Raw genomic sequence first — 14,117 nt, 5'->3', positions numbered from 1 at the left:
GTCATTTCCCGCTCCCCACCACTGCTATATATCCTGGTCATCCTATATACACTGGTCAGTGGACGAGATGCTGCAGTGCTCCTTTGCGCGTTTTTTTGGTATCGCGCACATGAAGGTTTATAGGCATTAGGAATACCGCATCCACAGCAAAAAATTTTCCTTTTTTCCGCGCAGTCTTGATACCTATGCCCCTCCTTCCTGCAATTCCAGCATACGAGAGCAAAAGCGCCTATCTCATCCTCTACCTCTCCTTCAGAAAATTCTACGGCATCATCGATGTTTGCTTCCTCCCAGAGCTCTGATATCTGCTTCTTAAAGACCGATGGTTTCTGATAACCATGATTCTTACGGACTTCTTCTAAAAAGCATTCCCTCTTCCTGCATATATCCCTCAAGGTTTCCATCGAATCTACCCGTATGTTAAGAATTTCATGCTGAATTTCCGGACGTAAATTACGCCTCACAATTTCAATCAGCGTCTTCTCACTAAGAGGCTGGTCGAGTCTATCAGTTAGCTTTAGGATGGCATCGTAGAAACTTTCGAACGTTTCTTTTTCCCTCTGTTTCCTATCCCTTATCATTTGGCGGATATCCACATCCGTTCTGGAGTCTCGGAATTGCTTCCTCAACGCAGCACAAAGCTCCTGCCAACGAACTACTCCTACCGACTTGTGGTATCGCCAAAAGAAATCAGATGCCTTGCCATCAAATAGCGAATTCGCATTACCACACAGAAGTGAGAAATTTCCCTCTAACGTCTGATGAGTAAGGGCTCTAAACTCTATAGATAAAGCTATCGATTCCTATTGTATCGGTGGTTCTTGAAAATCTTAATTTCCAGTTCGACATTATGTGGCCTACATTGTCTGGTCTTTGGGCCAATTCTGAACTTACCGATCGGGCAGCACGCGGAGGTAACCCCGGATCTGGTTGCTGCCCATTGATTCCTAGTAGCTGCTCCAAAGAAGTATTCCTGCTAGTATTTGGATTTGGCGTTTGTCTTTGCTGCTCCATATTATTTATGTGAGCTTCTACATTGGTTTGAATGAGATTCGCCATTTGTTCTGTCAACTGAGTTAACAGCTCGTTCTGCATAGCCTTGAGCCTTGGCTGCAATTTCGGCAGACGTCTGGCTCATCTCGACGATGGACGGGTTCTCGCTCGCACTTAGCTCTTCACTTCTCGTTTCGGCCAAATCTGATAAGCTATCTGCTCTTGGGATTGGTACGAGTCTAGATTGCTGCCTCGTTAACACAGATGTGCTAGCTGGATTTGTAATGGTTTGAGCTATGCAAACCGAATACCGAATGAAATGCGTTTTTATACATGCCTTATGAAACGGATGTCCGCACTTCGTTTTATAATTTTCCCCAGTTCCCAACTCTGACTTGCATAAGCTGCATTCTATGCTTCGAGGAGGCACCCCTTTTCGTGGCGATCTATCCAGACCCATAGAACTATTTAATTTCTTCCCAGAATTAATTACATCATATTGCGGAATAAACCCCAATAAATGTATCAAATCTATTTATGTAGCCTGTATAATGAATGTATGTATGTGAGTATATATAAAAAAAATATAACAAAAATAAGATATAAAAAAAATTATAAAAAAAATATAGAAGAAAAATATAAAAATGTTTCTATAAAACAAATATATAAAGAAATTTAATTCTTTGAAATTATAACATCAAAAGAAAAGAATGATCTCCCGACTCCCAATAGCTCCCTGCAGAAGCTGCACACCAATTGTCCGCTTTTTTGGTAACGTCTAATAGCAAATTTGTGAAACTGACCAACACATATGAATCGTTGACAGGAGGCATTTCATGACAAAAAAACTCTCCTTGTTTCCTACTCGACTCAATTTCTCGATCACAAACAAATAGAAGAACTGCCATGTTTCCGTTCCAGTCCATCTGCCGTGGTCAGAGATTCATCCCTAAGGTTGAATCAACTTGATTTCCAATCGTCAGAATGGCTTTTCAACAAAAACATCAAAACAAATAAAAGATAAAGTTAAGTGAAAACTATCGCTAGGTAAATGTGGTCAGAAGGCAACTGCTCGCAGCCGACCCATTCTGAATTCCTATGCATTCTATCCCAGTCGTCCCTTCACTTGTTGAAAATATAGAAATCCCGCTCGAACCCACATCTCACTGGACAGGTTATCGCCTCTGAGGCTAATTTGCCTGCATTCCAAGTTTTTGTCATGGTTCCATGCTCGCAGAAAACTTTGTAGTGAAACAGATATTTGCCATCAAAGCAATACGCTAACCAGCGTAAACTTTACGGACAGCTACCCTACGCTATTCACTCAGACAATACAAGGTTGTAAATAAGACAGATGGGAAAGAAGACAATTGTGGTCAATGTAATGTGTGAGTCCTCCTGGTATTAATTAATCGGAGTCAATCCGATGTACAACCCAAGGTGGCCCCACGTTGGGCGCCAAAAATAAAGATCTTCTTAATTATTACTGTAATGGGTAACGAGTACTTGTGCGAGATGGTATTACTCGGCTATGACCGGCACGTATTGTTTCCGGCTGCTGGCTCGTTGGCAAGGGGGTGGAGTTGTTTTATTGTCATAGTCCGAGGCCCTTTACTTTCTTTATTTTAAATTTAACGTGCAAGAAAAAAACAAGCCATACACTTCACCGGACAAAGTTCACACATAACACGGACGATTACCTAAAAGACAGACGGACGATCCTCAGCTGTTTCGAGGACCCCTTGCCCACCCTACCTTGGTCATGCCATTCCATACATCTATCTGTCGACCATGACCCCTTGGTGTGCCGACACGCGCTACAGGGGCTTGGAAGGGGAGATCATAAGAAGGGGTTAGTTAAACATTATAATGATATTTATTGGAACTAAATTATACATAACGAGGGGGAACGTTGTGAGTTGCTGCGGACACCGCAACTCTACGGTTATACCCGATACTAAGTCAGTATGGCTCTCCTCCGGCAGATGGCGCTAATATTTAACGACACGACAAAGAGTGCGTGCGAGAGAGACAGAAAATCAGTCTGAGCGTGACGTCGGGCGCTGCGTAGCCACTGCAAATTGATTTGTTCCTTTTGGCTATAAAAATAATCTGATCTGATCCAGATTCAGCAATCTAATAAATATGGTCATTATCTATGATTCTGCGTTTTTAGTTTTCTCAAATCTGCAATATTGTGGATGCAACAGATTTTCGTCCTTTGTGGAGGCGGATGGGGGTGGGGCGAAATTCTGAGATATACGTTTTATAGTGACATCTTAAAGGAGTGTGTGTACCAAATTTGGTTACTCTAGCCTTAATAGTCTCTGAGATTTGTGGTTGCCTCAGATTTTCGTCCTTTGCGGGGGCGGAAGGGGGTGTGGCGAAATTTGGACAGGAAACGGTCAAGGTCCGATATCACAGGAGTGTGGATACCAAATTTGGTTGCTCTGGCTTTTATAGGTTCTGAGATCCTTGAACTCATATTTTGCAATTGGCAAAACCGACCATGAAACCTGTGTGTTAGAGTGAGACAGAGCGAGAAAGAGTGATATTGTTTTCGTGATTCTGGCTGTAATAATTATACGATCTGGTTCAGATTTTGCACTCTAGAAGATATAGTCATCTCCTACGATTCTGCGTTTTTAGTTTTCTCGTATCGTCGAAATTGTGGATGCCACAGATTTTCGCCCTTTGTGGGGGCGGAAGTGGGCGGGGCAAAGTTTTGAAATATTTTTGGAGCAGTGACATATCACAGAAGTCTGGATCCAAAACATCGTTGCTCTAGCTCTTATAGTCTTTGAGCATTAGGCGCTGAAGGGGACGGACAGACGGACAGACGGACGGACAGACAGACAGGGCTCAATCGACTCGGCTATTGATGCTGATCAAGAATATATATACTTTATAGGGTCGGAAACGATAGATAGATAGAATATAAATGTTGATTCTTACGGGCTACGAAACGGTAAGGCAATTTGGTCGGAACACCCATAGACAATTTCTTCCATGCCCAAATGATTGTGATCAAACACCTAGTAAATAAACTCACTTTTACTGCGGATCCACCGTCGAAAGCGCTATCTGATGGTTGCTGCAAAACTGTAGTTAATATGATATTTTGGGTTCGGGTGTATTATTATTGCATTTCGGTTATAAACATATTGGTTTTTGTTATTTTTATACCCGATACTCAAAATGAGTATTGGGGTATATTAGATTTGTGGTAAAAGTGGATGTGTGTAACGTCCAGAAGGAATCGTTTCCGACCCTATAAAGTATATATATTCTTGATCAGCATCAATAGCCGAGTCGATTGAGCCCTGTCTGTCTGTCCGTCCGTCCGTCTGTCCGTCTGTCCGTCCCCTTCAGCGCCTAATGCTCAAAGACTATAAGAGCTAGAGCAACGATGTTTTGGATCCAGACTTCTGTGATATGTCACTGCTCCAAAAATATTTCAAAACTTTGCCCCGCCCACTTCCGCCCCCACAAAGGGCGAAAATCTGTGGCATCCACAATTTCGACGATACGAGAAAACCAAAAACGCAGAATCGTAGAGAATGACTATGTCTTTTAGACTGCGGAATCTGAATTGGATCGTAGTATTATTATAGCCAGCATCAAGAAAACAATTTCATTTTTTCTCGCCCTGTCTCTCTCTAACACACAGGTAGCATAGGCGGCTTTGCTTAGAGTAAAACATTAGCGCCTAGATCTCAGAGACTATAAAAGCTAGAGCAACCAAATTTGGTATCCACACTCCTAATATATCAGACCGAGACGAGTTTGTTTCAAAATTTCGCCACACCCCCTTCCGCCCCCGCAAAGGATGCAAATCTGGGGATATTCACAAATCTCAGAGAGTTTTAAGGCTAGAGTAACCAAATTTAGTGTCCGTACTCCTGTTAGATCTCACTATAAAACATATATCTCAAAATTTCGCCCCACCCCCTTCCGCCCACACAAAGGACGAAAATCTGTTGCATCCACAATATTGCAGATTTGAGAAAACTAAAAACGCAGAATCATAGATAACGACCATATCTATCAGATTGCTGAATCTGGATCAGATCAGATCATTTTTATAGCGAAAGGAAACAAATCAATTTGCAGTGGCTACTCAGCGCCCGACGTCACTTTCAGACTGATTTTCTGTCTCTCTCGCACGCACTCTTTGTCGTGTCGATTAATATAAGCGGCGTCTGCCGGAGGAGAACCATACTGACTTAGTATCGGGTATAACTGTAGAGTTGCGGTGTCCGCAGCAACTCACAACGTTCCCCCTCGTTTTTGTTTTGATCTGTGCATGGAAGGTTATCTATTTATGGATTTGTTTTAGTTTCATATTCACTCTTCCTCGTGCCCTTCTTTTCCTACTCTATGCTCCCTCACTGCTGTTCTTCATTTCTGCATTTCTTTTTTATGTATATATATGTAAACTTAAATAGCTGTTCTGCTGCTCGGTACTATTCTGCTTACTCTTATGTTAACTTATGCTACTTCTCTCGGCTTATCGCCAGCCCCCTTCGGCTCCGTTGCTGGCGAGCGTTTTTATAGCTCGCTCGCTCTCCTATTGGGCTCTGCCTTTGCTGCTTACGTGTTCTCTCTCTCCCCCGCTTTCACTCTCTGCCTATGCGCGCATCACCTTTGGCTCCGCTCGCCCTCTTTATTTGTTTGGGGCATTACCCTTGCAGCTCTGAGTATTGAATTCCAACAACACACTAACACTTTCCTTCACTTTGTAAACTGCGGATCTTAATTTGGCCTTGTTAACTTAATTTGGCATAGGGCACGTTTGGGTAGGATTTGAGCGATTTTCCTCTTTTTTCTCCGTTTGTATTTCGCCGGTTGCTGAACTTTTCGCTATCGCGGATTATCGACCGTCCCGCTTTGTGGCCGCCGCCTCACCGACGTCGATCCGGCTGCCCGCGAAGGTCGAGCCTCTCAGAATTTTTTTCTGCGTCTCTGCTCCCTCTCTCTGTGCTGCGACGGATCAGCTGCTTGGAGCGCCGCTGCTTTGCCAGCCCAAATTGCTAGGCGCCAAATCCGTCAATCTTGGCTCCAGTGGCCGACCCAGCTTCAGTTTTCCTAGTCCCGCGACTTTTGCTTTGCTGCTGCTGGATACCTCTCGCGCTTTGACAATATTATTTTCTTGACTTTGGAACTTTTTCCTTAATGATTTTTGCTGAGCCTGTTCGGGGCGATGTTGGTCGCGCGACATCCAAATTCCAAAAGGAAGATGTACACGCTCCCATCCACTATGAGACCGGTCGGATCCGCTGGATGACGTTCGAATGTCATCGCTTTCTCCTCTTTCTCTTCAACTGCCATCAGCGCTAACTCACCCCCAGAGGGAGCCAACCTTTCAGAACACCGTTTTAGAGCCCCTGACTCCAAAACCCCCTGTAGCAGCGAGACTATGGCTGCCCATACAACGCCGTTGGCGGTCCATTTAGTTTTCGCCCTTAGCTCAGCTACAAGCCTCTTACAATATTCCGCCTAGTCTAATCTCAGACTCCCAGCATGCCTATCGGAAAGGAACATCCACCGAAACGGCCCTACACACGATCACATCGATCATAGAAGCGTCCCTCAACTGTAAGGAGTACACCCTGTTAGCCTTCCTCGACATAGAAGGCGCTTTTAACAACATCCTTCCGACCGCCATCACGGGCGCAGTGAGGGATCTGGGGGTTGACTCCCGGACGGTGAGCCTGATCGATCAGATTCTGCAATGCAGGACGGTTGAGGCATCACTGGGGACGTCAACATGCACCAGATTCGTCTGCAGAGGCACACCGCAGGGCGGAGTCCTCTCGCCCCTCCTATGGAACGTGGCAGTGAACACACTGCTGAGGGAGATAGAGGGGGGTGGCTGCGTTTTGTGGTGGCCGGGGAAGCGCTAGTCTGCAGCAAGAACGCCAAGTATCTTGGCCTAATCCTCGATAGAAAGCTCGACTGGAAATTGAGCATAGAGAATAGAGTAAAGAAAGCCACAGAGGCCCTCTATACTTGCAGGAAAGCCATCGGAATAAAATGGGGAATGACACCCTATATAGTTCGGTGGCTTTACACCGCCATCATACGACCGATCATGCTCTATGGAGTGGTGGTATGGTGGCCAGCCTTAGACAAAAGGACATGCCTCAATAAACTCAGCAGAGTTCAACGCATGGCAGAGCTATGCATAACCGGCGGGCTACGCACTACTCCATGGGAAGCCCTGGATACTGTGCTGGACCTTCTCCCTGTAGACCTCATGGGAAAGAAGGTGGCAACACTTTCCGCACTCAGAATGAGAGAAGCCAGACTGTGGAAAGCGTCAGCGGTTGGGTACTCGGGAATCCTGACGAGACTCCCGAATTTACCAGAGGGGACAGATTACTGTATTCCTAGTGATCACCTCTCGACGCCTTTCCAGGTATCAATCCCACCTAGGGAGGACTGTGAGATGGGCGAACCAGGTTAAGTTAGACGGCCGCGTGGGAGGCGGAGTCTACTGCAGCGAGCTGAACATCAGTCACTGCTTCAGGCTCCCGGACCACTGGAGTGTGTTCCAAGCGGAGGTTGTAGCCATGAAGGAGGCCATTTCCATCGTCTCCAAACTACTTCTAGGCACGCACTTAGTGTGCGTTTTCTCGGACAGCCAAGCAGCTATTTAAGCTTTAGGCTCAATATCGTCGAACTCAGCGACCGTAAATGACTGCCGCAGGTCTCTGCACGAGATCGCAGAGCAGTTAGACCTCCTCCTTATCATCGAGGGGAACGACGCCGCCGACGAGCTAGCAAGGCAGGGTACTACGAAACCTCTCCTATCGGAGAGGAAGCACGTAGCGATGCATCTGGCTACGTGCAGGCTCCTCACGCACGAATTGTTCGAGCAAAATGCCAATAGGAGATGGCAGCAAACTGTTTCCTGTAAAATCTCAAGATTGATATGGCCATATCGATCGAAGAAGCGCTCAGCCGAGCTGTATAGACTCAGCAGAGCACAGTGCTCTGCAGTTACTCGACAGAAGCCTCCGGATGGGACTGCCCTTAATTTGCAGCAGCCTGTTCTCCACGGTTTTTAGGCATTGGGAAGGGGCACACGCCCATGCGTCATCACAACGGACCTTCTACAGGGCCAATTATTTCTAAATAATTGCATAAATACAGGCACCACATATCACATCCAGTCCCTGCCAGCAGATCCTAGTCTAGTCGTTTGAACTAAAAAAACATCATATTGTTAGTTTTGGTCAGACTGAATGCTCCAGTCGAAGGCAGAACGCAAAGGAAAACCAACGTTCAGCTCCCAGGCTTTCGCCAACGACCATACTACGCTGAATACATCGGTTCTCGTCCGATCACCGAAATTAAGCAGCGTCGGGCGCGGTTAGCACTTAGATGGGGGACCGCTTGGGAACACCGCGTGTTGTTGGCTTCGTCACTAACTTTTTTGCCTTTTGACGTATTTTCGTTTCATTTTTCATTTTTATACCCGATACTCAAAATGAGTATTGGGGTATATTAGATTTGTGGTAAAAGTGGATGTGTGTAACGTCCAGAAGGAATCGTTTCCGACCCCATAAAGTATATATATTCTTGATCAGCATCAATAGCCGAGTCGATTGAGCCATGTCTGTCTGTCCGTCTGTCCGTCTGTCCGTCTGTCCGTCCGTCCGTCTGTCCGTCTGTCCGTCCCCTTCAGCGCCTAATGCTCAAAGACTATAAGAGCTAGAGCAACGATGTTTTGGATCCAGACTTCTGTGATATGTCACTGCTCCAAAAATATTTCAAAACTTTGCCCCGCCCACTTCCACCCCCACAAAGGACGAAAATCTGTGGCATCCACAATTTTGACGATACGAGAAAACTAAAAACGCAGAATCGTAGAAGATGACTATATCTTCTAGAGTGCAAAATCTGAACCAGATCGTATAATTATTACAGCCAGAATCACGAAAACAATTTCACTCTTTCTCGCTCTGTCTCACTCTAACACACAGGTTTCATGGTCGGTTTTGCCAATTGCAAAATATGAGTTCAAGGATCTCAGAACCTATAAAAGCCAGAGCAACCAAATTTGGTATCCACACTCCTGTGATATCGGACCTTGACCGTTTCCTGTCCAAATTTCGCCACACCCCCTTCCGCCCCCGCAAAGGACGAAAATCTGAGGCAACCACAAATCTCAGAGACTATTAAGGCTAGAGTAACCAAATTTGGTACACACACTCCTTTAAGATGTCACTATAAAACGTATATCTCAGAATTTCGCCCCACCCCCATCCGCCCCCACAAAGGACGAAAATCTGTTGCATCCACAATATTGCAGATTTGAGAAAACTAAAAACGCAGAATCATAGATAATAACCATATCTATCAGGTTGCTGAATCTGGATCAGATCAGATCATTTTCATAGCCAAAAGGAGCAAATCAATTTGCACTGGCTACGCAGCGCCCGACGTCACGCTGAGACTGATTTTCTGTCTCTCTCGCACGCACTCTTTGTCGTGTCGTTAAATATTAGCGGCGTCTGCCGGAGGAGAGCCATACTGACTTAGTATCGGGTATAACCGTAGAGTTGCGGTGTCCGCAGCAACTCACAACGTTCCCCCTCGTTCTTTTTTCGTTTTTATTTTCCTTGAATTATATTTTGGCTAAGGGACATGGATACTATTAAAATTTATATTACTATTGTTCGAAGGGGAACGGCATTTGGTTTTCACTTTCTAAATAATTGCATAAATACAAGCACCCCATATCACATCCAATCCCTGCCAGCAGATCCTAGTCTAGTCGTTTGAACTAAAAACACATCATATTGTTAGTTTTGGTCAGACTGAATGCTCCAGTCGAAGGCAGAACGCAAAGGAAAACCAACGTTCAGCTCCCAGGCTTTCGCCAACGACCATACTACGCTGAATACATCGGTTCTCGTCCGATCACCGAAATTAAGCAGCGTCGGGCGCGGTTAGTACTTAGATGGGGGACCGCTTGGGAACACCGCGTGTTGTTGGCTTCGTCACCAACTTTTTTGCCTTTTGCCGTATTTTCGTTTCGTTTTTCATTTTTATACCCGATACTCAAAATAAGTATTGGGGTATATTAGATTTGTGGTAAAAGTGGATGTGTGTAACGTCAAGTAGGAATCGTTTCCGACCCCAAAAAGTACGTGAGAGCGTCAGAGCTCAGAAAGACGGAAGGGAAGGCTGTCATTCTATGTACGTTGAGTAAGGTGAGTTGGAAAGAAGATCCTTCCACTGCTAAACTGTAATCCATGTGACACCTCAATGAGCTGGAGAGAGAGCACTACCTCACCATTCAATGTACCCTGGAGTGAGTGCAGGTGAGTGCGAAAAGGAAGCTTCCCTCCAGGAAGCGAATGTGCGTGTGGGTCTGCGAAAAAGTGAAAGAGAGAGTGCATTTTGCAGTGCAGTTTTGTATCTTATTTTATTTCACGTTCCCGCTGTGGCAGCTCCTACATACATATGCTGGCACCGTACTATCCTCGTATCTTGTTAGGGGGCGGTGCCACACTACCACATATTTGTTAGCCATCAGGATATGCAAAAATTGTCAGTGTAATTGATTTTATGGCCCCCATTTTGAGGCATCGTCAAGTTGGCAGCCATCGGTGGAGTGGACGGAAGGGAAGCAGTGGCAATGGCAGTGGCCATGGCAGTGGATTAAGAAGTTGGCCAAACGATAGCAGACGACACATTTGATAATTTCAATGATTTCACCGACTGTCCCCCAAGTCGTTACCTTTGTTTTTTCTTTCTGTTTGTTGTTTTGTTTTTGTACCTGTTTGAATTTCTTTTTCGACGCGGGTACCGTTAGCTTGACCCGGCAATGTCAGCAGCGGCAGCACCGTCAACGGCGACACAGCCACAAAAAGCGATCGCACATCAACACTTGCACTGCTTACAAAGTGTGTAGATATTCGTATTCGTTTATAATTTTAGGCACCGCACGGCCTCCTCAGCATACAAATGAGTGTCCAAAAATGTTCTTAACAACTGACTCTGCGGGACTCGAAAACTGATCTGCCGCCACATTCACATTTTGCCAAAAAAAGCTGTTCGATTACTGCCTTTATCGTTATCGCTATTCAGACCTTTTATCTCACCGATTTATTTGTTTTTCTTCTCTCATTCGTTCTATAACAGTGTGGTATTTTGATTGATAACTAGCTAACAATTTAAAGCCATAAACACATTATTTTAGTTGATTTGATCGGTGATAAATGTGTGTCTCTGTGTGGGTTGTGTGTGTGTTTTCCTGTACGTGTAGCTTAAATCCATTTTACCCTTCCATTCCCGCCCTCACCAATTCCGATCGATCGGAGGATCAGACCAGACTAAATCCCTGCGTTTGCTGTATGGCATGCAGCAGTTCGAATTTGAGGCGCTCCTTGGTCTTGTAGCGTGGCAGATCCAGCAGATGGAAGCATGTATGGGCCACTGGCAGGAAACGTTAATCGGTAGTTGGTTGTATAGTGAACTGGAATTTCGTGGATTGTCCATATATTGCTGCTCATAATAGAACATGAGTTTTACTCACCCCGAGGTCCTTTATACCCTGAATAGGTATACGATCGCTGCCTGTTAAATACAGCAGGAAGTTTCTCTTTTTTCGCTTCGGATAGATCATGGATCACCTCCCAGAACCATTTGATCTAAAAAGAATAAGAAAAAGTATTTACATATATAATTTATATATCCTTTGGGGATTTCTGATTCCACTCACTGTCTCATGCCTGAAGAGTAGTCTTCTTTGTACTCGCAATAGTCTTCGAGTGCCTGCCAGTCATAGTCCTCATTTCGCACCACCACGGCCATCAGCTCCTCCAGCTGGAATACGTTGATGACGCGACCGGAGCAGACCTTCATGAAGCCCTTGTGGAAGGCTTTGTAGTGCACCTCACCACCTTGTTGATCACAAAGTCCACATACAGTTCCACAAGGTTAGGTTAGGTCCGATGAGCTCGTGAGGTGGCTCAAAGGGGGCCTAGCTGAGGCCACCGGACGGGTCGCAGGTGGCGGATAGCGAACGACCTACCTATATACAGGTCATATAGGGAGAGTACCGAAAATAAGCAGCCCCCGACAGCCAGCGGGTGTTCGCGAAGTAGCAACACTGACGATGCGCTTGTGGTGCCGCCACGTATAAGTAGCTCACACACTCCTCTATCTCTACACACTTCCTACCCTCATCCCAACCCCCACATTCAGCTCACACCGGGCCGGACTAAGAGTGTTATTCGACCCATGCCGAGAGTCAGCCTGGCTGGGGGACCGGTATATAAAACTAGCCCAGTCGTTAACGGAGAGCTCAGGGACTTGGCAGCCCCCTGTTCTAAGTATGCCTTATCCGGGCAACGTGGATCTCTGCCCGGACGGACCGTACCCCTTCTCTGCAGCTCGTGGGAAAAGAATGGAAGATATAAAAATAAAAAAAAAATGAGTCTGGCACTCCCCAAATGCCAACACGGAGCAATCCCAAGCAGGGGAAGGCAGCGGCCCAACCCGCAAACTAGCAGTGAAAACCTGCGCGGCGGTCGACGCTAGGGAGAGCCCAAAGGGGTCCCATCCCGGTTTCGGGGTGGGTGGTGAATTGGCTCCCAATACCGATACCTTGGCAGAGTGGCTATGCAATCCTGCGGCTGCTCTGCCTGCTGGTAAAGTGGCGGGTGATGAGTCACCATCTACTAGTGTCCAAGCCAAACCTTTTACATATGCCGATAGAAGGAGTGCTGGCAATATACTCCGTCGGCAGAGCGGTCCAGCCGAACGGACAAATGGATAAAGAAGGTTGAGTGGGCCTCGACGGTGCTGCCGAACTTTGGCAAGGAAGCAAAATGCCAGCGCTCGCAAGAGACTCCTGGGCCAACACCGAAGCGCTCCAGAGTACTGCCTAACACATCGTTCGCGCAGATTGCCAGGGAAAGGACGCTGATTGGCGTCCTGGACAGAGGCAGCGCGGACCCCCGAATCCCCAAACATCAGTTCCCAAACCCATCCCCAAAGGCGAGCTCAATTTCGGGTTCAGCTCGGTGACCGTAAAGGTCTACAAGTCGGATGCAGCGGCCGGGGCGCGTCCTGTCGACAAGCCAGTCGAGCAGGACGCTGCCTCGGAAATCGAAGCATCCGACGATCATACGGAGACAGACCCAGAGGGCTACTCCACCGATGGCACGCTGAGATGCGACTTCGAGGCGATGTGTTGCCACGAGGAAGTCGAGGACGATCCAGATGCCGATATTACAGTGGTGAAGGACACTAAGGATGTCCTTGAGGCTCCTTCAGATCAATCTTCACCACTCTAAAGCAGCATCCGCTGCTCTTATACTCCGCCTCGAAGAGAGCGGAGCAGACGTAGCCCTAATCCAGGAACCTTGGGTAGTGAGAGACAAGGTTTGTGGACTAGGGTCGAAGGAGTACAAGAAATTGTAGCTCAACATGAAGGTAAAACCCGCACCTGCATTCTCACCAGAAAGCACTTTAATATCTTTCTTCTCCATAGTTATAGCGATAGCGACAACACGGCGGCAAGCCTAGAGCTGAAAGGGACACATCTTAGGCTGATTTCGTCCTACATGGCCCATGAGGAAAACGATCCTCCAAAGGACCTTGTCCGCAAACTAGCCAGCGACAGCGAGAGGTCGGACATAGACCTACTGATAGGTTGCGATGCTAACGCTCACCACACTCAATGGGGGAGCTCGAACACAAATGTAAGGGGTGAGTCACTTTTCAGCTTTATCCTTAACTCTAATCTATTTATTTTTATCGGGGCAACGACCCCATTTTTATAATTAAAAATTGACAGGAGGTTATTGACCTCACCTTAGTGTCTCACAAACTGTTAGACATAGTCAAGAGTTGGCAAGTCCTTGATGACCAGTCTTTCTCTGACTACAGATACATCGAGACCATACCCTCGAGCGTCGAAACCTAATGACTATATTAATCCCAGGAAAGCCAACTGGAGGACTTGGTCCCCTCCAAAGCACCAACATGCCCGGACACAAAAGACGACCTAGATCGTCTAGTGAACAGGTTCACAGAAGCATGCAACAAAGCCTTCGCGGCAGCATGCCCCTCTAGCAAACCTAGGGGGAAAAAGAAACCCC

The 14,117-nt window shown here is 46.4% G+C and overlaps 1 non-coding gene and 1 pseudogene across 1 annotated transcript; both read left to right on the top strand.

Moving 5' to 3' along the window:
- Positions 1-8,300: 8,300 nt before the first annotated feature.
- LOC6603606 lies at positions 8,301-8,419 on the top strand (annotated as a pseudogene).
- A 1,463-nt stretch (positions 8,420-9,882) lies between these two features.
- On the top strand, positions 9,883-10,001 carry LOC6603607. The gene has a single exon (XR_048212.1). It is a non-coding gene; the product is annotated as a 5S ribosomal RNA (ribosomal RNA).
- Positions 10,002-14,117: the final 4,116 nt, after the last annotated feature.

Source organism: Drosophila persimilis, unplaced genomic scaffold (genome assembly GCF_003286085.1).
Source record: "Drosophila persimilis strain 14011-0111.01,24,50 unplaced genomic scaffold, DperRS2 tig00000697-arrow-arrow-pilon, whole genome shotgun sequence".
Taxonomy (NCBI): domain Eukaryota; kingdom Metazoa; phylum Arthropoda; class Insecta; order Diptera; family Drosophilidae; genus Drosophila; species Drosophila persimilis.
Note: the sequence above shows the minus strand (reverse complement) of the source record. Positions and strands in the feature narration are given on the sequence as shown.